At 40.6% G+C, this 22,772-nt stretch overlaps 1 protein-coding gene across 1 annotated transcript in view; it reads left to right on the top strand.

Moving 5' to 3' along the window:
• TSHR (thyroid stimulating hormone receptor) overlaps positions 1-22,772 on the top strand; it is a 163,474-nt gene that overhangs the window by 14,515 nt on the left and 126,187 nt on the right. The window lies entirely within an intron of this gene.

Below are 22,772 nucleotides of genomic sequence, written 5' to 3'. Positions count from 1 at the left end.
GGACTTAGTCTCCAAGTTGGAACCTTAGCTGAGCCTTTAACGGGTCAGTCCCTCATTTTATTAGGCAGTCTGCTTCTGCATGACGGTAGGACTAGTGGATATGGCGGTCATGCACCCTTTGTTGTGCCTTCTCTGTCTTGAAAGGTGTCTCTTGGTTGAGGGTTGTATTGCACTGTTGCACAAGTCGCTTGTTGCGGTATTGTGCAGGATTTCCCACTGGTAGATCAAGCATTTTATAAGCCCTTGAATAGTGGTTCTGGTGGACGTGTTGAGGTCAGGGAAGACAAACTGAAATCTAAAGTAAAAATTCTTTTTAAAATGAATCACTATTTTCTACAGGATGGAAAGGGTCCAGTGTAACCAAACTGCCACCAAATGGCTGGCTGTTTTCTGGGGAAATTTACCTTATCAAGGTTGCAGCATAGGGTTCTGCTGTTGGCAGGTCGGGATTTTACAGAGGCAGTATCTTGACTAGCTGTGATGAAAAGGAGCCCATGTTTGGCTTCAGTCCCTGTCACCATGGCCGTTTCATTCATGTTCACTGCACCATAGAATGGGTCATCTTGTCCAGCTGGTTGTTGAACATCACCTCTAGGGTGGCATCGTAGAAATTTCCTTAGGGTGATCCAGCCTCCCTTTCAATCAATAGACTCCTGGTCTCAGAGATATTAAAGTTTTTTTCCAAAAATGTGCATCTTAAATTAATGAAATAGAGTACCTCTTGATGTAGGTCAAGCAGTATTAGAGTGAAGAATTTGCCACAACAGTAATTTTTAGGGTTAAATTAATGCCTTGATGCCAGAAAACTTGAGTTTCAAAAACAACTAGTTCTTCAGAGTGTTTGGATTTCTGAAAATTGCCATGATTTTTATCTACTATGGTTTATTAATCCAAGTTACTTTTATTACATCATAACAGTTTGAGCAATAATAGGAATTAAATGAGTTCTGTGTACTGCCTTAAAAAGCCTATCACTGTTACGTTATTTTCTTTTGTTGAATTATGTTCTGTGTGTGAACTCTGTGTCCAGCCCCATGCTATGTGTTTTCACATATGATATTTCACTTAGGACTCATGGTAGCTCTGTGAGGTAGATGGTTGACTCAGATGAGGAATCTGAGACCTAGAAATGTCATCTCTCTCATCTTTTATGTCACAACGAGTTGAAGTGAAAGGGTATTCGAACTCGGGTGTCCTAACTCTAAATCCAAGGCTCTCTCTACTATTCTGTAGTTCTCTTCCTAAATAACTCCCCACCACCCTCTCTTAATTGATGTGAAATTCATACAGTGCCCCGAGTAGTGTTTAGTACGTTCATAGTGTTGTACAGCCATCACCTCTAGTTCCAAACTCTTCATCACCTCTAACGGAGATCCTGTACTGATGAAGCAGTCTCTTGCCATTCCCCCTCCCCCCAGCCCCTGGCAACCATTAATCTGCTTTCTGTCTCTATGGATTTACCTTTTCTAGACATTTTATATCAATGGAATCATACATATGTGACCTTTGTGTCTGGCTTCTTTTACTTCATGTTTTCACATTTCATCCACGTTGTAGGGATAGAAAGAATGTGGGTGATCAGACGAGTGGCCCAGTGCAAAAGGAGATGTAAAAGGCCAAGCTTGGTTTACTTTCAAGATTTTTCATACAGGTTCATTTCTAACGCACCTGTATAAAAAGGACCCCCACCCCTTGTCTAAACACCTTACACCTTAGATATAATCATCTGAACACCAAAAATGTCCATACTTATTCTCAGAGGCTCAGAGCTACAAAATGACTTTCCCATGTCAAAAGGTTTTAAGAATACCCATCTTGTGAGGGAGAGTGTTTCTAGCCAGTTGGCTGAGGAACTCCATGTTCTTAACCCTTCTGGATCCCCACAGCAATCTTAGTCAACACTTCTACAGAGGGGTGACTTAATAGCAATGCATGAGCCATTATCCATAACTCTTACCCTTTTAAGAGCCAATATTTATGCAAAGGACTTCCCTCTGTTATAGGGAAGCTGAAGAACTCAAACAGTATCCCATTTGTAATGGTGTTTCTTTTAATAATATTTTCCATCTCCGTTAAAAATTTTTAACCAATATGCCAATAAAGGAAATTGGCTAAGAATAAAAAAAGGTTAAATGAGAGAAGTAGATTATTCTTCCCCTTACGTTTACCAGAGTTTACTTCTCAGCTATTTCTTCCCAACCTGCTCTGGACTTGGAGGCAGAAGCTGTATGGTCAAATCCTAGCTCTCCATCAACTCACTGTGTGGAAGACTCTATTTGCTCAACTCACAGGATGAACAAGCTAGTAAGTTGTGCTATACCCACATCATGGAGTGGTTATGAGGATCACGTGAGGTTATGCTAGTAGCATGTACGTGAAATACCTGATAAACCAGAATAAAGCGTTGATCACAGGTTAACTGTTATCACTAATGCAGTAGTGGGTCTGAGAGCCTGTGAGATCTGGCCTGATTTAACCCTTGATGTGGGTATTATATTGCCTCAGGGAGGTCAAGCTTCCATGCAGGGACCATTCAGCAGCTGTTTGGCTTGAGGGTTGCACAGCTTTATTAAGAAGAGCAAACACTTGTCCACTGTGCAAAAGGGACAGTTTAAAGGTTTACAAGATTTCTTATCTTCTTCCCGAGATATTCATGCCCGAGAAGTTACTCTTAGTAGGGTAAAGTGACCGAAATTCTAGCTGGGAGGGTCTCTGTCCCAATAAGGCCCATAAATCTCTAGGAAGGGTTTATCTGTTCTGTGTCAGAGTTTGGCTGAAAGGCTTGTTAGTATTTCCAAACTCTCCAGATGCCCCTATTTAATGCTTGGCTGGCCTTCTTATGTAGCATAACCAAGTTGCCATTTCAAAACCATCCTCAATCCCTGGAATCTAAAACAACAAAGCCAGAAGCTCTGAAATGTGCTCTACGAAGCATGAAAGAATCCATTAAGGTTCTGTCTGATTCAGTTCTATGTGACAATAGAAGTTCTAATGTATTTATGAAGAATTCCTTCTACTCTTAAGAAACTGGGCACTTTACAGAAAGTATGTTATCTCATGGCCAAAAAAAAAAAAAAATAGAGTGACTTGGAGGGGCTATGCTTTCTTTTTATATTATATCCAATGTCTTCAGTTTCAATAGCAGCAAAGTACGGAGGGAAATATTGTGGTTAAAGCCATGTCAGCTAAAAGTCATGGTGAAGAGTAGAGGATGGAAGTTTCTGGAGCAATAAGTAAATGATTATGTGACTATGTGACAGAACTCTATATAGTAAGAGTGGTAAATAGAAATGGAGGTCATAAGTCAGGAGACCTTCAATAAGTCATGAACATTTTAGCAAGGCACTTAATCTTTCTGTGTCTCACTTTTTGTATCTGTTAAATGAACACCAAGGAATGGCTCTGTCCTACCTCGGAGAACTGATGGGTAGACCAGGGAAGTAACTGTTCAAGTGTAGAAGGTGCTCTTCATTATTCAAGGACAATCTTTCTCATTCAGCAGAGTAAGAATATGGGGGGTTATGCTTTATCAAATATTTTGGGGAACATAGATGTATCATATAGGGATTTTGAGGGAATTAGACTAAAAACAAAGCAACAACAACTAAATACTTAATTTAAAAGCATCCACACCCATCCTTTCCTCCTCCACTCTTACAATAATGGAAGAGGAGTCTCTCCACCTGTGTCCACGCTCCCTGGTCTCTTCACCCTAGACTTTTTTTCCTCTCTCTTTCTCTCCCAGATCCTTTCCACTGCTCTCCAAACACACTCAAGTCTCTGTCTTCTTAAAAACATCTCTATAGTTCTCACATTTTAGCCCATCTACCACTCCTACTTCCCTGCCTTCTTCCCTTCACAGCTACATATTTATAAACAATTTTCTCAAGTTGCTCTCTTGATGTTTTTACTTCCTATTCATTCTTTAGCTTAGTGAAATCTGGCTTCTGCCCCCATCACTCAATTGAAAAATCTCTCTTCCAAAGTGACTAACAATCTATGTTGAAAAATTCAGTGGACATTTTAGAAACTTTCCTGGATTGAACCTTTGGTAGCAGTGATGGCCATCTCCCTTGGAGTCCTCCACTTTACACTCTGATTGCCTGGTGCCTCGAAGTGGCTCTCTGATCATCATCTAAGGTAGGGCTGCTATTGCACAATGAGGGCAGATACTGAGATACTGAGCCAGTTAGGAATGTCAGCTGCACTCCTACAGCTTAATAGCAAGTGCTTTCTTGAACGGAGTGCTCACCTCCACAACTGGATCTCAGTTGGTCTCAGGATCACAATTGGTATTTATAGTCTCTCTCTTCCACTGTCCATTCTAAATTCCCCTCACACTCAGCTTTCACCTCAGCTGGTCTTGATGACTGATCTAGTTGTCTGATCCAAGCTTTCATTCCTGAGGGGTTTGAGCCCATGGTAACTATACCCTTCTCGGGTCAACGTTGCTGTCCGTGTCCATTTTAGTCATAACGGAACAAGTACTTCAATATGCCCAAATGGATCAGCTGAATTCCACACATATTCCCTTCTGCTCTCACTGTGGAAGAGCAGCCCTACCTCTTCCTGCTGATCAGGATCACTTACTCTTGCCAAGATATTAACTCCTCCTTTAGTCTGCTGATTCCCTGGACATAAGGAGTCCAAAATGCCTAGGTAGCAGTCATAGTTTAAAATTCCCTGCAGAGCCTAGAATTGTAGGGATGGGAAACACAAAGATCCTTAGTGGGTCATTGGATATAAAGGCAACTGAGGCTACTCCTGCTTTGGCTGCTTGGTTCCCAGGCCCAGTTTTCTTCCTAATAGATCAAACATCCAAATAGAGGTTTGTGATTCAATGTGTAACCTGCATAATGGTACTCCATCACGGTCGAGTATTGCCTACAAGTTGTGCCTTTTGCAGGCTATTCCATTGCTCTGTAAAATCAATTGCTTCTGGGTTATATGGTACTTGATAGGACCAGTGGATCCCCTGATATGGACTCACCTCCCTATCTCCTTCTCTGTGAAGTAGGTCTCATCGTCAGATGCTCTATTGTATGAGATTCTATGCCTGTGGATCAGACACTTTGAAATCTCTCAGCTAGTGGTGCTGGTTGAGGCTCTAGCGGCAGGAAAGGTGAACAGTTACTGATAATGTCTACTGTTATGACAATAAACCACTGGCCCTTCTAGGAAGAAAGGGCTCAGTGTGGTCAACTTGTCACCAAGCAGCCATGTGGTGCTATCGAGTAATAGTGCCACATTGATTTCTGTTGCCAACTAGCTGGACTTTCAATGGTGATAGTGGCCAGATCAGCCTTAATAAGTGGGGTGGAGGGAGGCAGGGGGGTGTCTATGGTATTGGCGTGTAGTCTCCACTCTGTTAATCTTCCATTTATGCTAGTTCTGGGGTGGCCAATGATGAAGGCTGGCTACTGTCAATTGATCAAGTGATTTTGTCTTGGTTATTTCAATGCTTCTTCTATGGTAGCTGCTTTCTGACGGTCATTAATATATGATACAAAGGTCTTCACATTTTACACCCTTTCTCATATATTCATTCATTCATTCATTCATTCTCCAAACTTTTTTCCCTTCAACCTTCTCATCTTTGTCTTTTACTTTCTTTCCTTTTCTTTTCCTTTCCTTTCTTTTCTTTTTTTTCTTTTCCTTTCCTTTCTTTTCCTTTCCTTTCCTTTCTTTTCTTTTCCTTTCCTTTCCTTTCTTTCCTTTTCTTTTCCTTTCTTTCCTTTTCTTTTCCTTTCCTTTCTTTTCCTTTCCTTTCTTTTCTTCCCCCTCCCCTCCCCTCTCCTATTCTTTTCCTTTCTTTTCCTTTTTCTTTTCCCCCCTGCATCCTGAACATCTTTGATTTTCTTTCACCTGGGGTCTTCTCTTCACCTTCCTTCTTTTGCACACAGCGTCAGCACTTATCGTATGGAGCCTGGCCCAGGCACCACCACGTGGGGTGTGGGGCTGGGATTGCCCCCCGGTAGGGCTCACAGAGTGCCCGGGGGGTGAGGGCGGGGGTTAGCACGGGGAATAGTGCTGAATGCTGCAGAAGTGAGTGGTGCTTGGCGGCAGGAACTGACGGAGGCTCAAGGGTGCCGCATCTGTTTCAGGCAGTGAATAACCTGACTTCCGGTAGCTGAAGACTGTGGACTGTCGCTGCCCAGCTGCCTTTTCTAGTCTTTTTCTTCCCAGGCCCCTGACCAGATGGCCAAACCATTTGTTCACAAATCCATATCTTTTTTTTTTTTTTTTTTTTGCAGTACTTGGGCCTCTCACTGTTGTGGCCTCTCCCGTTGCGGAGCACAGGCTCCGGACGTGCAGGCTCAGCGGCCATAGCTCATGGGCCCGGCCGCTCCGCGGCATGTGGGATCTTCCCGGACCGGGGTACGAAGCCGTGTCCCCTGCATCGGCAGGCGGACTCTCAACCACTGCACCACCAGGGAAGCCCCATATCTATTTTTTATCTCTGAACACTCTTCCATGAATTGAACCCATTAGGAAGATTTTCCCTTGCTGCTATCTTTCAAGGCCACTTCCACTTGCAGCTGATGTCGATTTTGGGTGGACATAGTGAACCAACATCTACACACCAGCAAATGATCCATTGACCAAGATCTGGCTTTTTGTTTTTCCCTTAGCTTCTCATATGGGACCTCATACAGCCATAGGTGTGAACAAGGAAGGGACTGTGCTGCAGTCTTAGTAGGTGACTTGAGGGTCTGGGTTACCTGTTCAGACAGTTTACTCATGCTTTGTAGTTCTGCCCAGGTTTGATCATGGATGTACCACTTTCCATGTGATTAACTGCTGCTGAGTCTGCCAGGTACTCTGACTTAGCCAGTCCTATAGAATTCACCTCATGATGGACAGTTTAGGATGCGTGGCCTCTTGGTTTCCAGGGTCCAGTGTTCAGTCTCATCTGACTGAGAGCCCAGTAGCTTACCGAGAGCTGTTTTTCTGTACTGCAGATGGTGCGGCCTTGCTCTAGAACTCCAGGGGACTGCATTATATTTCTCTTGTGAGGGCTAACCTAAAGTCCACTCCACACTATCTCTTTTTCCAGTATTAACACCTCCAACACAACAGGGTCTACCAGGTCATATGCCCCAGCTGCTTGCGCTACAACCTGGTGTGCAGAGTCCTGCTCAGTCCCTACCCCAAGCTAGCACGCTTCCATGTCAACTGATATATAGACAGAGCAATCCTTGTACAATACTCCATTGAATGAATAAACCACAGTTTGTCCATTTTCCTACTGAGGGATAAATAAAAGCATAACTCTTAACTGTAAGTCCTGAGTTTGGTCTTCAGCTTTCTCTGATTTCACACTGAACTGTACAAGGGCCTTTACATTTAGTTTTCAATTGTTTGTTAATTGTTCTCAGCTTTTCATTATCTGTCTGTAGTAGCTTCAATTACAACTTAATAAAAGCCAGCTCTTTCTTTGGGTGCATTGCCTTCCTTCACTTCCCTCACTCCCACCTCAACCCATCCCCACTACTTTCCTAGACCATGAATCATTGCAAAGACCAGGAAAGTTCCTCAACAAAACATTCTTCCAAGCCACTCCTGGTGAAAGTTTTAGTAATTGGGCCGCTACCTTGTGCCGGGGACTACTTGTACACCGCATACCACCCAGTATGGGATCCTCATTATCAACCTGCAGAAAGTGATCCATTCCCTAAACTCTACTTTTGCTCCTACTTTCTCATACCTGTTCCAGTACCAACTGTATAGGTTCAGTTATTCTGGGACAGATGCTGAGACAGAATGAGGAGTGCAAGTGGTTCGTTGGGAGATAACATCCGTGAAAGGTAAAGGGAGAAGAAGCAGACTTTGGCAGGGATACTCTCAAACTGTGCTGCACGTCTGACGAAGTCTCAGCCAACCCATTGGGGAGCTCTTGAGTGAAGATTGCCTGTTAGAGGAACCCCACGTTGGGTGTAAAGGGTAGGCTCTAGTGCCTCTTCCATGCTCAGTCACTGGCTGTGGGCTTCCCAGGAAGAGTGGGTATTGGTTCAAACTCTGTGACAGATCTGAACTTGCTACAGATGGAGGCTGGCAGCTAACTACCTCTTGAGAGCAAAATAGAAAGCTGTTTCTTCCAAGGTGATCGGAGTGGCATGTCTCCATGGCTGCCGCATCCATTTTTCTCTTTCATCTGTTCTGTTTGCACATCCCTGGTTTTCCTTACAAGCTTCTCTTTCTCCACCCATCATTTAAACAATGTTGCTTATTAAGTTCTCTGCTCATAGGATACTTGCCCCCAACTGTCTTGTTCACTCCAATTCGTACATCCATTGAGATGCTAAATGAATTGCAATTTCAGATCTTTAGGCTAAGTCTATTTTCTGAGCACTACATCTATATCATCCAAATGCCTATTTAGACATCCTACAGACTCCTAACATTTATATTTCCCAAAGTGACCTCATTCTTTTCTTAGCCAAAACCACCTTTCTGTCTACTCATATCAGAGAGTGGATCACCATTTACCCAGATACGCAAAACAGACAGCATATAATAGTATCTTTGGTACTATCTTCTCACGCATCCCTAATATCAATCCATAATCATTACCAATCTAAACATCTCTTGAATCTGTCTCTATTGCATTCGTGTTACTGCCATGCAAGTTCACACCACCACCATTGTTTTCCACCTGAACCACTATAAGTGGAGATTCTTCTGTCCTTATTAAACGCAGCAGTCAGAGTGATGTCTAAAATGTACTATGGATGGGGGTCTCAGTTCCCTGTTTAAAATACATTATTGGTTTTCGTTGTTCTCAGGAGAAATTTCAAACTCTGCTTGGTTTATGAAGCCTGTGTGATCTGGCCCTGCTTCTCTTTTCAGGCAGATCTCTTACCAGTTTCCCTCCATTTCAGTCACTTCTATTATTTCAGCTACTTTTCATTAGTTTTATAGTCTAGAATGTGTATGCACTGTGCTGCTCTTATGCAGTTTTGCACAGGCTATTCCTTCTTACTGGAACATTCTTTATCTGCACTCCTTTTTTATCTGGTTAACTCTTACTCATCCTTTACTTTTTAAAGTTATAATTTACATGTATAAAAGTACAAAAATAGCAATGCAGATGGCTGTGTATTACCATCAAGATTAACCAGAAGTTGGGGCTTCCCTGGTGGCTCAGTGGTTAAGAATCCTCCTGCCAATACAGGGCACACGGGTTTGATCCCTGCTCCGGGAAGATCCCACATGCCGTGTAGCAGCTAAGCCTGTGCGCCACAACTACTGCGCCTGCACTCTAGAGCCCATGAGCCACAACTACTGAAGCCCGCACGCCTAGAGCCCATGTTCCACAACAAGAGAAGCCACTGCAATAAGAAGCCCGCGCACCACAATGAAGAGTAGCCCCGGCTTACCACAACTAGAGAAAGCCTGCGCACAGCAACGAAGACCCAACACAGCCAAAAATAAATAAATAAATTTATTTAAAAAAAATCAACCAGAAGTTATCATTTGGCCTTATTTGCTTCAGCTCTCTCTTTTATACTTTAAATAAGTAAAATGTTATAGAAACAGCTAAAGCCCTACCATTAGCCTGTATTTTGCTTCTCTCCCCACCTATAGGTCAAGATATATGTCTGTTGTCTCTTGCCTTCTATTATTGCTGTTAAAAATCTGCCATCAGGCTGTCATTCTTTGTCTTTGACTTCTATTTGCTTTTAAGGTCTCTTTGTCTTTGATAGTCCACAGTTTTACTATAATGCGCGTAGGTATTATTTAATTTTTATTTATCCTGTTTTGAACTCATTGTCATGAGAATTCTGTCATTATTTCTTTAATATTGTCTCTCCTCATTTTCTCTATTCTTTTCTTCTGTAAGCCCTATTAGATGTATTTTGGATCATTCATCTTCCATTCTTGTCTCTCAACTTCTATTTTATGTTTTCCAATATGATATCTCTCTATGCTACATTTTATCTATTTTCCATGGCTTTATCTTCCAATTCACTCTTCTTCAGCTGATTACCTTTCTATTTAATCCATTCAGTATTACTGCATATATTTTTCATTTCTGTTATATTTCAGTTATCTGTTCTTTTTAATATTGCTCTATTCTTTTTTGTGGTTTGGGCTATATCTTTTATGTTTTGAATTATTTTAAACAAGCTTACTTTGTAGTCACTATGAAATTGTTCTATTTTCTGAAATTCTTGGGGTCTCAATTTGCTAGCATGTTGAGTCTACTAGCTCTTTCATGGTGAATTGTAACCTCCTTATTTTTAAATTTTGGATTATAAACTCATCTTCAGCAGGGCTGTGTCACTGAGAATCTTGTGCAGCCTGGGCTGTGAGCCGAGCATGTTTCATCAGGAGCTCTGCATTTGTTTCTATCGGCAATGTCATGGATCTCATCACTCAGATCCATACTTTGTGTTACTATCACTGCTTGGGAGGTATCTCAACCAGGCAGCAGTTTAAGTGCTAACCCAAACACCCACATCTGTGGGTAGGTGCATTCCAGATTCTTAAAATATTTTTTTAATACAGAATGTATACAAGGGATATACAAAATTTAGTCAGTGGGCAGATCTTTTCTGACTCACATTTTCACTAAGTGTGTAGCCATCTTACATTGCTAATATTGTAACAGTATCTTAATTCCAACTCTGCCCTTCACGTGTGCCAATGTCTGTTCTTATGACCCACTGTCAGCATTAAAAGCCAAGCTCCCAGGTTACTGAGTCTGGCAATGCCTTCCCCACTATCACTTTCCTATTTCTAGACCACTCATAAGGCTTACCATTCTGTTTGCCGTTCTCTCTTGATACCAGGGGAGCTCACCTATCCATTGAAAGAATTATAGTGTCTTACACAGAATTTACAGATGGTCATAGTAGGAAGGATTTTGGATTGTGTAGACTTCCAGGAAGTCTCCATCTTTCAGTTTCTAGATTATTCATTCTACAGATATCTTATTGTCTCGGGGGCTGTATAGGGTGTTGAAGACAGTGTCTTAAGGAAAAGGATAGAGATCCTGTGCTATCAACTGTACAATATAAATTAGGCATCAGTTTCTCCAGGAAAACTTCCCTAACTTTCCTCAAATCTAGATTACGTAGACCTAATTCAGCACGGTATGTTTCCTCGTTCTTTAACACTATTTTAATTGCATATTTACTTGTATGTATCATCTTCTAGACTGGACTATAATCTCCAAGATGGTGAAGAATGTCCTCTCGATTAATGATTCCACATCACCTTGCACAGAGGCAGCATACTGTAGGAACTAGAATGTAATTGTCAAACACAATTATTTCCAAAGATACTTGAAAATTTTAAGTCTTTATGAAAATTCCATTTTCAGCCTTTTATTTCCCCCCATCATTCTTACAAATGTCAACCTTTCTTTTTTTCTCAAGTTTTTCTTCTCTGCATATAAATGTGCTCAGGCCTCCTCTATTCTTAAAAACAGAGCAAAGCAAAATGATACCTCCCCTGGTACTTGGTACCCTCTCAAGGTAGCATTCTATCTATTCCTTGGTTACGTATTACTCCATTCTCCATTCCTGCATCTGTGAGTTCTCTTAAAAGCAAGGCAAAGCATTTGCAGCAACATGGATGGATCTAGAGATCATCATACTAAGTAAAACAAGTCAGAGAGAGAAGGACAAAGATCATACGATATCACTATATGTGGAATCTAAAAAAATGATATAAATGACCTTATTTACAAAACAGAAATAGACTCACAGACATAGAAAACAAACTTATGGTTACCAAAGGGGAAAGGGGAGGGGAGAGATAAAGTAGGAGTTTGGGGATTAACAGATACACACTACTATATATAAAATAGATAAACAACAAGGACCTACTTTATAGCACAGGGAACTATATTCAATGTCTTGTAATAATCTATAATGGAAAAGAACCTGAAAAAGAATGTGTGTGTGTGCGTGCGCGCGTGTGTGTTTGTGTGTAACTGAATCACTTTGCTGTACTCTTGAAACTAACACAACATTGTAAATCAACTATACTTCAATTTAAAAAAAAGCCAGGCAAAGCAGTCTTGGTGCTTCCCATATGTCATTTCCAAAGTAATACTGGTCCTCCATGAGGCAACTTGCTGCAGTACATTGACACTGGATGCCAGCATTTATGACTTCCAGCCAATTCCCTTACCTCCTGGTGACCCCCTGAAGGCTTTGCTTTCTCATTTCTATGCGGGTACTTCAACTCTGGTTCAGTTTTTTTATATTGATTGTATTTTAACTCTACTTCAAGTCTTATGCTGCATCCCACACTTTAAAAAACTAAAACCTTTCATCCCACTTTTTCATTGACAGTACAGTTCACCTGAGATTTCTCCACCAGGTTGCTCAGCTCTGGAAGTTCTCTGCTGTTTCCTGGTAACTGACAGACCGGTACTTCGATTAGGTTACACTGCTAGTGCTAAGCGTTTTGCTTTATGTAGTTACCCCTCAGGTTCTAGTATCTTCCTTTCACTCTCATATTCCTCATTGCCACTGTTTGTTCATCCTCTATTCATTCCTCGTTCCTTTGCTACTTACTTCTGACCCCATCTTTCTACCAAAACTTGCTATCCTGTGTTTACAAGGGCTTCTTCTCAGTCTTTATCTTCTGGATGCTTTCTGGTATTTGAAGTTCTCGTCCTTCCCTTTCCTTTCTACCCATAACACATTTATTCCAAGAACTGGAAGTTCTGTTACAAATTATCTACTTTAGCGGTTTTCAAATTTGACTACAGGTTAAAATTACCAGGAGAGCTTATTAAAAATATTGGTTCCCAGGCCCCATTCCTGAAAATTCTTACCCAGTAGGTCTGAGGTAGAGGTTGGAAATCTGCATTTTAATATATTTGTTCAGTTAGGTAAAACGTGTGCGTGGTAAAAATTTAAACAATACTAATGCGTAAGTGCTAAAATGTAAGTCCTTCTCCATCCTTCCCCTTAAGTTCCCTAAATTCTCTCCCCAAAGGCAACCACTGTTAACAGTTTCTGGATAGATCCATCCATACCCAAAAGTCCATATTTTTAATACATGTTTCAATTGATTTTGGTACAGCTGGTTCACCAAACTTGGGAAAACTTTTACCCTCATCTTTCTTGAAATTCTTTCTTCCCTTGAAATCCTTTATGCTGGTTGTCCACTATCTCTGACAGCCTGAACTCTGTCTTCTCGACTCATGACTTACTTCTTCTGACACCTAAGTGTGGGTATTCCCTAAAGGCATTCTCCTTGATCTTCTTCTGTCTCTGTCTTCCTCCTTGACAATCCTTCCCAGACCCGTGAGTTATTCAGAGAATACACTCATCCTTCAGTCTCTCGCTCCAATATTTTAACCTCATCACAGACCAATATTTTTTCTACTTTTTAGACATTTCTGCCTGGTTGTCTGGAAGGACCTCAACTTCAACACCCAAAGCAAACTCATTTTCCTGTCAACAGAACTGCTCATCCTTTGCTCTTTCCTGCCGTCTTTACAGTCTCCCATCGTCATTGCCTCTTCTGTCTCTTCAATGTTATCGTACCTCTGAAATGTCTCACACTTTCATGCTCTGCGTTCCAGTTTTATGTTACAGAATTTTACACACCACTTTCACTTCTGTTTCCCATTCCCCTGCCCACTGCTCATCACCCGCTTAAGGACAGGAGCTCTGTCTTCTTTATTTCTGTGTTCTCAGCACCTTGCTCTCTCTCTGTCACATAGTTAAGTGTTCTATAGATATGTTGAGTCAATGAATACAGAATAAAGCTCAAACTTAGCTTGGTGGTTGAGATCTTCCATTTTCTACTTTACCAATTTCTTTGATTTAGGTATCTATTTACCCCTTGCTTTGACCAAAATGAACTAGTCATACTCTCTCGCATACACGTTATACTTTGCCTTTTGTATTCCTTCGTGTATGATTCTCCTGCCTGACATGCTCATCTGCCCCATAATTGCCTATCAAAATCCTACAAATCCTGAAAGCTCAAATGCCTCCCTCATTCTTCACAGATGTTTCCCAAATCTCTAAAGCCCTGGGTCCGCACAACATTTGGATTCAGAAAATGCACCTGTCAGATTTATAAAGTCACAGGATTTTAGGTGTGGAAAAGACTTTTGAGGTTATCTAAGGCAACCCTGTATTTTACAGCTAAGAGCGCTGAGGCCCAGGAAGAATAAATGTTGTTCTCAAGCCAGTGACCCATAGAGCCAGACTTAGAAGGCAACTCTCCTGAATCCCTTTTTCAGAGCTGTGCTGCCTATGCAATTATTTTATCTTCTCTTCTCGACTATTAGCACCTAAGGTCACGGATTGAATTTTATTCAGCTGTGCTTCCCTGTACCATCTAATCTAGTGCCTTGCAGATTCACAAAGTTATCCTGGATTGAAATGAACTTTCGTGTGCTGGTTAATTGATATTTTTAGCTAATAGCCATCTTGTCCTAGATTCCCTGGAAAACAGAGTCTGAGGCGGAGGTTACTTGCTGATGTGAGCGTGAGGAAAAAGAGAAGTAAGGCAGGGAGGGCTGGGGAGCAATGCACTGCTGCAGCTTCCTTCCCAGTAAACCAGAAAAAATCCTGCAGGTCATGTGGTGAGTGCATCTGCACAGCCATGTAGGGCATCTGTGGACAGGCCCTGTGGAAAACCCATGTTTCAGAAGACAGTTCATAAGAAGGAACCTACCCACGCCCTCCCATCTCTTGTTTCCCATTGATTGAAGTCACTCCCCTGCACTTACAGGTGTGTCATCTGGCCTCTTTGATGGCTACTTGGAAAGCCAGATTCTTGCCCAATTAGAAGGCTTCTCATTTGGGTCCATAATAGAAGAGGATGCACATAAGATGCATCCAATAGAATATCCCTGACCTAAGCCTGTTATGATTGTTACTGCGCTAGTTTCTATATTGATGCTAGAAACACAGGACTGGTGGCAGTTTTCTTTAAGAGAGAGGCCTGAAATAGGAATAATTTTTAAACATTTTATACAAGTAAACAGTGACATTCATGAATAAGAAGATTAAAATACAGATCGAACAAGTCCTCATTTTTTTCTCTCTTAGTCAAAAGTAATTTGTAAATTCATAGACGGCTTTTAAAAAATCAGTATTTTCTCCTATAATGTTATTATGCTAAAGTAAAAGACCTAGAAACTCCTCTTTCCATTAAATTGCTCAGTGTAGTGCAAAAGAGTCCAGCCTTTTAACCTGTCACTCTCTGTCCTCATATGTTAACTCACATCTTTAAAGAAAGCTGCTCACCAGTGCACATGACAAAAAAACACTTGAGTGGGGAAAAGAATTCTTTTTTTCAGACAAGTGGTTTTACCTACTTACAAAAAAGACTTGAGAACTTGGACACACTTCAAGAGCCTCTGAATATTTTTCTTCAGCAGAAATTCCAGCCCAGACATTCAATAACCCAGGTTTGTTTTCAAAGTGGAAATAAAGAAACAAATTTCATAAAGACAGGGCAAAATTTGAAAGCAATTAATGTTGACAGGGCCAGGGATTTTGCTTCATTTTGTTATTAACCCTACCCCTCTTTCCAGTTTTATTGTCAGATATTGGAAAAGAGGAGGGGGGAAAAGTCTGGGAACTGAAAATAAAATTGAACAGAAAGGGGACGTTTGAAAACCATGTTCAGAGTAGAGCAAGAGTAATTGAAGGAGCAGATGGTCCGAGAACACTGTAACAGCAGATGACAAATAAGAGCCTACGGAAGGTTCATAGACTTCAAACTCTGAAAGGAATTTTGAGGACCAAGTTCAGCTGACATATTGGTGAAGTTGCTTTAAATTAATTCACACCACCAGAGGGATTCACACCATTCAGAGGAGTTACATCCCTCGGTGCTGAAGAGATCCAGCCATCAGTCTCTGAAGGCACAATGTGGAATATCTGGGGAATCTTGGGGAAAAAAAAAAAATTTGAACAGAAAAATAGGACCCCTTTTTCCTGGCTTTCTAAAAAAGGGGAAAAGACACTTCTTACTTGCTGGGTCACTTAATTGCTCTGAGCCTCTGGTTCTTCTGTAAACTGAGGATTATTTGCTAACCCTATTATCCATCAGAATTGTTTTGAGAATTAAATAAAATCTGCAAGGTAATCATAAATCCTAAATCAATATAAAAATGTTAGCAGTTGTTTAAATCTCTTCCTTCTTTGCATGTTCACTACGCTTTACACAGACTCACGGACTCCTGTTACAGGTCTTAACATGTTGCATAACATAACTGGAAACTTTGTGTCCAGTTTCCTGACTGGAATGTGAGATCCTCAAGAGGAGAGACAGTGACTTAGTTTTTCATTTGACTGCACAACCCAAAACAGTGACTAGCACTTAGTGGCGCTTAATCAATATTTGCTGAATGAGAAGAGATTAAAAAATAATCTCAGTAGGCTATGTTATAAATCAAACTGTGCTAGATGATAAATTTAACCGAGATGAATATAAACCCTATAATCAGCTCTAAATAATAAATTACACAGTTACAGGATGGTAACATCCTAGCCCAGATTTCATGGTAAAAAGCCTCTGGGGGCTGTAGCTAACTATAAAAAGAGCCAAGAGACAGATGAAATTCCTAAAAATATTAACATTAATTTTATTAATAGTATAGGGTATGCAAATCAAGAGAAATGATGGCCTCACTGCATTCAGCACACGTCAAATCACATTTGAAAAGGGAATGGACAAACTAGAGAAATTCAGGTGACTGCCATCCAAGAAGGTAGACAGTACCCCAGGCTATATTTTAAAAGTTGAAAGAGCCCAGATAGGGCCCTGGGGGAGAGAAAAATAAAAAAAAACAGACTTGATCTGTTTTCGGATATTTAAAAGCTATCCGGTGTTGCCCTTGTAGACAAAACTTAGATGGGTAAAAATTTACTTCCAAATTGGATTGTCATCTTTCAGATTTAGATACAGTATAAGACGGAATGTTCTGAAGATAGCAGCTGTTCAACAGTGGAATGGACTCCTCTAAGAGATGGAGAGACAAGCATTCAGGCTAAACACCTGTGGCTTAGACCTTCCTTGTAGTCCCCTCGGTGCCTAGCATAGTGCTGAGCACACAATCCATATTCCCTAAATATTTTTCTCAGATTGATGCCAAGGGAAACAGTCATAGTTAATTATGAGCGCATGCCTATCCTGCCCAGTAAAGTTTCGAATTGGGCAAATCACCCAGAGGCGTGATCTCCAGGTTCAATTTATTGTGCGCTCTTATCAGTACATTTTTGAACATGTACTCCTAACATCCACATTTACTTATAAATTCCATGCTAAACTACTGAACTAATCAGCACACTTTATACACGCTTATAAAACACACAAATAATGTAAAGGCAAAAGGTGTGAGAAAAAGAAATGCTAGTGTGTTATCTTTCTGCACTTTAGTGGCTCAGCGTGACCCCCTGCTTTGCAGAGAACCAGCGGACCAGTTAAGGAGCTTAACGTACTTCTGTCTCCAATACCTGGCTGTATGGGTGCTTCTTGGTCTGAATTATCTACATATCAATCTTAAATTTTTCCTTTTCCCATGTAGATAAAACTAGTTTTGATTTTTTTTAAAGAAGGGTAAGTGATTTTCTGGAGTTTCTGTATATTTTTGTAAGTCAAAAAAAATTAATAGTTTCCTGTTGACCCTGCATGATTTTGATCCTATTTTTCTATCTTATGTCTTAAAAATAGGTGCATTCCCTTGTAAATATAATAAATTTTACAAAATTGCAACTGTGTGGTGTTCTGTTGAGACAGAAATTTAAATAAATGCATCAGCAGGAACTGAATCAAGAATTTATACCCTTTCTGTCAGACTTTCAATTAAATCCCAAAGTCCCAACATGAACCCAGCAGCCTTGTTTGAATACTTAGAGGTTCTTTGCTTCACCAATATCTTTTCCCTTTCCTAGGAGATTTGAACTGTTTTTGCATAAATTATTATGCAGTACAATGCTACATATTCCCATGATTGTCCTTTATTTTTGGAAACATTGTTCTTTGGCCAAGTGACTATAACTTTATTGCAACATTTTCTGAATCACATTGCTCCGTCACAGTAAGCTTTCAGAGAACCAGCCGAGGGAGTAGTAAGAGACAAGCAGGTGTCATCTCAGAAATTTATTTCCAGTTACCTAAGGGGCCAAAAAACTCCCACAAATTCAGATCTGGTCCTCAGCAGAAAGAAGCACTGTTCTAGTAATTGGGAAAACCTGGGGTTTAAGCAATGGCACCACTAGGAATCCAATCTCTTGCCTAAGTTTTCTTGGGATTCTCATAGCAATAGAGGAGGGGAAGTCTCCTGTACTAGTTCTTCCTTGGGCCTCCCTGGCTCCTGTTTTCTCAGATCCTAATGAAATAGACCCTGTGGTCTGAGGTGGGTGGAGGTAGTGGGATAGAGAGAAAAAGAAAAAAGTTTCTTCTTGTTCAGCATCCACTCACCAAATCTTTCTCCCAGAGCAAACACAAGCCTTAGCACTGGTTTACCAAGTCTCTTACTGCTCTGCTCTCTGGGTACCCTGAGCCCAAATCAGTAAGCTACTGAATCTCAGTTTCTTCAACTGTAAAGAAGACATTATTATTATCATTATTATTATTATCATCATCATCATTATCATTATCATACTACTACCATCTTTTTAGTCACTTCTGTTTCCTGCACTTAATCTCATTTAACCCTCATGTCAGCCCTATGAGTCAGGTTTTGTTGTTCCCACATTACAGATAAGGAAACTGAGTTTTAGTGAGGGTTCAGGAACTCAGACAAGGTCATACAATTAGAAAAGAGTAGCCCTGGGACTTAAATGAAGCCTCTGTGACTCCAAAACCCCGTTCTCTGCACCTCCCTTGGGAGCAAGAAGAGCAATACCGTCTCACAGTTATACCTTACAGAGCACTTTAATCTTTATTATACCCACCTCAGAATAATTCCATGAGGTAAGCAGGAAAAATATTAACATCTCTTCTTCCCTATTCCTCTGTACCTCTTTAGCCTGCATTTTAAAAATATTTAAGGAGAGTAAAGCCTAGAAAATGCAAAGGATTTTTCTAAGCTCTTATGGATAGTAAATGGAGCTGAGATTAAGCAGGCTTTAGTCCTGTGCTTGCTCCACCACACTGCTTTGTCACCTAGAGATAAAGAGACCCAGCTTTGCCTATAGCTAGCACTTTAACCCTAAAATGGTCATTTAAACCCTGCAGTTTTTGCCTATGAAAAATAGATGGGAATAACAATAATAATAACTAATACCTATGTTAACTACCTCACAGTGTTATTACAAAGATCAAATGAAATCATATATGTAGGTGTTTATGGAACAAATGGACAATACACAAACCCAGATAGTGTTATCATTAGGATTATGCTGGTTAAACTATCATAGCATTATTTGCCAGTCTGGTTTCTGGCAAAATGTAAGACAGGGCAGGTTTGTGGTTAACGCTGCCCATCTCCCTGCCTTCCAATTCCCAGGTAGCACATACAACCCTGCTGCCTTTGTCCTGCCTCTCAGAAAGGAATGTTGCCTGAAAAGGCATTTGAAGGTATTTAAGAAGCAGGAGATCTTCCATATTTACTTACATTTTTATGATGAGGCTGCCTATCGCAACTGTCCCATGAGGTGGTGTTCACCTACTTGGGAAACCATCCACAGCTTGTTCTCCCCTGCATGGGACTTGGAAGCAGTTTTGTTGTGCTTTAGAGGGAAACCTTGAAAGCCAGGTGAGTTGTGCTTACACCACTGTGAACTGTCCCAGCGCCCATTTGATATAGTTGGTTACAGAGACTAATGAAGTAGTTTAAAAGGAGGAAATAGAATCTTTGCTCTGATCCAGAAAAAGGGGACAAGAAAATACTGCTATCTTTCTGAAATTTATGAAACAAAAGGGGAGGCTATTTTTATTTTTTTAAGGAACTTTCCCAAAACAGGTAAGTTGTGTGTGTGTGTGTGTGTGTGTGTGTGTGTGTGTGTGTGTGTGTTGTGATGTGATGTGATGTGATGTGATGTGGAAGATATGAGGAGAATTGGAAGGAGCAGATGATCATTTCCTTGCTTGATTTCTTCATTCAATTCAATATTTTTGAGTGCTGACACTATGCTAGGCACTGGAAATGGGATGCTGAACAAGACAGATAAGTTGTCCATACTCTCATGGAATTTGCATTCCAGACAGGTGGCCAACATTGATCAAATGTATCATTACAAGTTTGATGGGTATTATAAAGGAGAAAAAGAGACTTCCATTACAACTTTATTTGTGAGCATACTACAATGCCTTGAAGTTATTACTTATAAAGGTCAAGAAGAAGCTACTGCCACATTCTAAAGAACACCAAGTGATTTCCAACAATGAAAAACTTGAATTTCTTAAATAGTAACTATTCTAAAATGAAGCTAGAATGGCTAATCTTGGCTCTCAGTCTCTCTAAAGCCAATATAAAGGAAATGAGAGCTATACAACATTATCTTGACCTCACTGACCACCAGATAGCCCAAGAAACAGTGCATGCAATATGGTAGAAGGAAGGATCAAAGAATGTGTTTTATAAGGATAATGAATTCTGCTGAATTTTCCCTGTCTGGGCTCTAATAATTTTGGCTTCTTTTGTAATCATACCCTGTTGGAAAGCCACATGGCTTGGACTGATTTTTGCCTACTACAGATTTTGGATTCCAAAAGTACATCTCCATGACTAAAGAAATGGGCAGTCCCAGGTTGGCTGGCTCCTTCAAGAATACTTAAAACCTGATTGCACAACTGCATGGCCAACTGGGGTCTTAGCATTAACTTGAATTTTCTTACTGGCATCCAATTTTGAGGATATCATATTACTTTGGGAAGAAGGGAGTAGTTATTATGATTTTCATGGACTTGAGGGGTTTTGGTATTGGAAAGAGGGACTTGGAGATCATCTATTTTAATCTTCTACCGAATGTAAGAATCTCTTGTGGTTGATTCATGATATTCATCCTTTGAATACATATGGTAAAAAGAACTTACTATCTCGTTTTTGAAGAATTCTGTTATCCTTTCCTGCACTGGAGAAAATCTAGCACTATTGGTCTTAGATGTGTCTACTTGAGTGCCACAGATCGAATCAGAAAGAATCTCACTTCCATTTAATGACTTTCCTCCTCCTTAGTCTTTTCTAGGCTGAACATTCCATGTTTTCCCTCCCTTTTCTACACAACATGATCCTCCAAACTGCTACACTTTTGGATGATAGATTAAGGAGATGGGAGAAGAGCAAAATATTTGTCTCTTCCCTAACACATTTGCCATTTCTCTCACACACACCCACAACTTAACTTTTTTGGAAAAGTTTCTTAAGTAAATAAAAATAGCCTCCCTTTGTTTCACAAATGGCAGAAAGATAGCAGTACCTTCTTGTCCCCTTGTTCTGGATCAGAGCAAAGATTCTATTTCCTCCTTTTAAACTACTTCATTAATCTTTGTGACCAACTATATCAAATGGGCGCTGGGACAGTTCACAGTGGTGTAGGCACAACTCACTTGGCTTTCAAGGTTTCCCTCTAAAGCACAACAAAACTGCTTCCAAGTCCCAGGCAGGGGAGAATGAGCTGTGGATGGCTTCCCACCTCAGCAGGTTCGATCAGCATACCACCTGTGCCCGCATTCATATTGATATTTAAACTGCACAGAGCTACTTTAATTGTAAAGATAAAAACAGAATTTCTCCATTAATATAGCCAGATGGGGTGGCTTGCCAACTCATTCTCTGTGGTTCTAGAAAATGCCCAATAAAATAATATTGACTCTAAAATTAAGCTTTGGGTTTGAAGATGCTACCATGCTGTTGAGTCACAAGAATATATTAGTTTTAACTTTTATAAGCTACTAATTTTAGTAACTTTGGCAAAGGGAATATAAAAACAGGCTGTCCCCAATTTATAGGGTTGTGTTCCACAAGTCAGTTGTTTGGAATGTATTTCACATGTGTATTAAATTTTCCGGCTAGCCTACTAAAGAGTTTTTAACCTTAAGATGCCAGACGTTATAATACCATTTCCAGAAATCAGCTGTAACCCAGAATGCAGTCTCGGGGTTTTTTTGCTTCACATGCACCTTAAGCACCACCGGAAATATCCTGGCATCTAACACTATGTTTTACCATGTTTCTATGGGTTAAAATGTCAAATGTCCAAGCGACTACTGGGATCACTAAGAACATTTTCATGCTTTCCCTTTCCTTTCCAATAGAGTTAGTCCCCCTGCCCCAGTCAGCTGAACAAAGAAACCGGAGGCTCCTTGTGACCTGAGCCTGGTGGTGGCTGGGAGGGTGAGGTGCAGTGATAGATGCCAAAGACCTTCTGAAAAAAAGCACACTGTCAAGTATACTTCTCAGTCTTCACTGGTTCTACTCAGACACCCATTCTTTTCTTCCATGTCAGCCTGATTCATAGTCTCTTCATATCCATTCTCAGTCTCTCTCTTTTTTTTTCTCTGTCTTCCTGGGGGTCACAATGAAGTCTTTCAGGTTTGCTTCACTTGTCCCTTAAGCATTCTCCAAGGTTTTAACGGTTTTTCAGTTTTTCCCCACACTGGGTAGCAAAATGAATGAATGAATGACTATTACTAGGGAAATAGGAACTATAAAGAATCTCTCTAGTAGCATCCTCTGTCCCTCAATATCTCTTTCCATTTTCTGTCTTACTAACACCTGGAAGGGAGAGGCAGGATCACCTTGACCCTACTGGTGGGTCAAGTTAAAAAAAAGGACAAGCAAGGACAGGCCATGCTAGACCTTAAAGGAAAGAAGGTGACGTCTGTCTGGC

This window comes from Delphinus delphis, chromosome 2 (genome assembly GCF_949987515.2).
Source record: "Delphinus delphis chromosome 2, mDelDel1.2, whole genome shotgun sequence".
Taxonomy (NCBI): domain Eukaryota; kingdom Metazoa; phylum Chordata; class Mammalia; order Artiodactyla; family Delphinidae; genus Delphinus; species Delphinus delphis.
The sequence above is the reverse complement of the archived record's forward strand: the minus strand, read 5'-3'. Positions and strand labels throughout refer to the sequence as shown.